Here is a 1,924-nt window from a genome sequence, read left to right as displayed (position 1 = left end):
TGAAACAAAAATATAACTGTTTGGCCATAATGACCAACGTTATGTTTGGAGGAAAAAGGGGGAGGCTTGCAAGCCAAAGAACACCATCCCAACCGTGAAGCACGGAGGTGGCAGCATCATGTTGTGGGGTTGCTTTGCTGCAGGAGGGACTGGTGCACTTCACAAAATAGATGGCATCATGAGGGAGGAAAATTATGTGGATATATTGAAGCAACATCTCAGGACATCAGTCAGGAAGTTAAAGCTTGGTCACAAATGGGTCTTCCAAATGGACATTGACCCCAAGCATACTTCCAAAGTTGTGGCAAAATGGCTTGAGGACAACAAAGTCAAGGTATTGGAGTGGCCACCACAAAGCCCTGACCTCAATCCTACAGAAAATGTGTCGGTAGAACTGAAAAAGTGTATGCGAGCAAGGAGGCCTACAAACCTGACTCAGTTATACCAGCTCTGTCAGGAGGAATGGGCCAAAATTCACCCAACTTACTGTGGGAAACTTGTGGAAGGCTACCCGAAACATTTGACCCAAGTTAAACAATTTAAAGGCAATGCTACCAAATACTAATTGAGTATATGTAAACTTCTGACCCACTGGGAGTGTGATGAAAGAAATAAAAGCTGGGGGTGGGGAAATTCGCTCCACTATTATTCTGGCATTTCACATTCTTAAAATAAAGTGGTGTTCCTAACTGACCTAAAACAGGGACTTTTTACTAGGATTAAATGTCAGGAATTATGAAAAACTGAGTTTAAATCTTTGGCTAAGGTGTATGTAAACTTCTGACTTCAACTGTAGCTACTCACTCAGTACCTGACCGACAGTTGTAACCAGGGCCATATATTTAGTGTTAGGCAATCTGTTCGAGTTTTGAATATCGTTCTCATTCTAGACATTCCGTTCCATAGCGTTGTTAAATATTCCCCATGTTAAACTAACGGGGAACCAACATGGCTGCCATAAAATGTTGTAGTGTCAAGTAAATGCAGCATAATGCCGAAACCGCATTGCCCCCAACTCTAAACGCATGCCTCTTGACGGTTACCTTTTTTAGTTTCATGTAGCGCTCCTCTGGCGTGTCCAACCCGTTAGTCAGTGCGCTGACGTTGGGCCCATCGCTAATACCTGAAACCGAAAAGAGTGTATTTTCTACTGTATTAACTAGAAAAATATGAAGTTGTCAGAGTTCAAAACCGACTGCGCGTGTGGCTTGTAGCAGCCACGGGAACTGGTTGGCCAGCGAGCTAGCTAAGATGTAACTATAAACGTTAGCCAGTTAAATAGTTAGCTAACAATGGCTTACCTGAAAATTCCCCATCGATTGCGAGAAAGTCTGCTTCCTCTATTGCGCTGTACACAGTGCTTAAACTGTCTTTGAAATCTGTAATACAAAAACAACAATCAGCCAACATGCGTTGGTGGTTACTCAACACGCAAGCTAGCTAGTTAGCGGGTTAGCATTCACAACCTCGCGGACGTGAACGGAATCATATTCTTGCGATTGTGCGGTGAGAAACGACAGCTAACGTTGTGTATCTAATAGCATATGAATATAATCTTGGTGTATATTATCTATAAGGGTGCATAAAGAGGTGAATTACTTGTTCGTGTCACCTCCATCCCTACAGAAAGAAAAAAATACAATGTACCAAACCGCTGCTGTCACTCAAGAGGATTTTAATCTTTCCAACAAACACTTCCGGCGTAGTGACGTTTTTGACACGGCGTCAATCAAAATATGGCTACGACAAAATAAAAGCCGTATGATGCACGAATCACGATTACGCGCTTTCTAGCTCGAATGTACAGTATGGATTTATTAGTCGTGCGGTGAGCATAACTGAACATGTTATAATGAGTGTGTCCCCCATTTTGAATAGCAATTTTAATTTGTCTTTTCACGCCATCAACAGTCACCCAATGCAA

The 1,924-nt window shown here is 42.4% G+C and overlaps 1 long non-coding RNA gene across 1 annotated transcript; it reads right to left on the bottom strand.

Annotated features, from left to right (window-relative positions):
* Window positions 1–1,043: 1,043 nt before the first annotated feature.
* On the bottom strand, window positions 1,044–1,712 carry LOC112080205 (uncharacterized). Its single transcript, XR_002896136.2, has 3 exons — window positions 1,600–1,712; window positions 1,302–1,379; window positions 1,044–1,123 (listed from the first exon to the last, which is right to left on the bottom strand). It is a non-coding gene; the product is annotated as an uncharacterized lncRNA (long non-coding RNA).
* Window positions 1,713–1,924: the final 212 nt, after the last annotated feature.

This window comes from Salvelinus sp. IW2-2015, unplaced genomic scaffold (genome assembly GCF_002910315.2).
Source record: "Salvelinus sp. IW2-2015 unplaced genomic scaffold, ASM291031v2 Un_scaffold12891, whole genome shotgun sequence".
Classification (NCBI taxonomy): Eukaryota; Metazoa; Chordata; class Actinopteri; order Salmoniformes; family Salmonidae; genus Salvelinus; species Salvelinus sp. IW2-2015.
The sequence above is the reverse complement of the archived record's forward strand: the minus strand, read 5'-3'. Positions and strand labels throughout refer to the sequence as shown.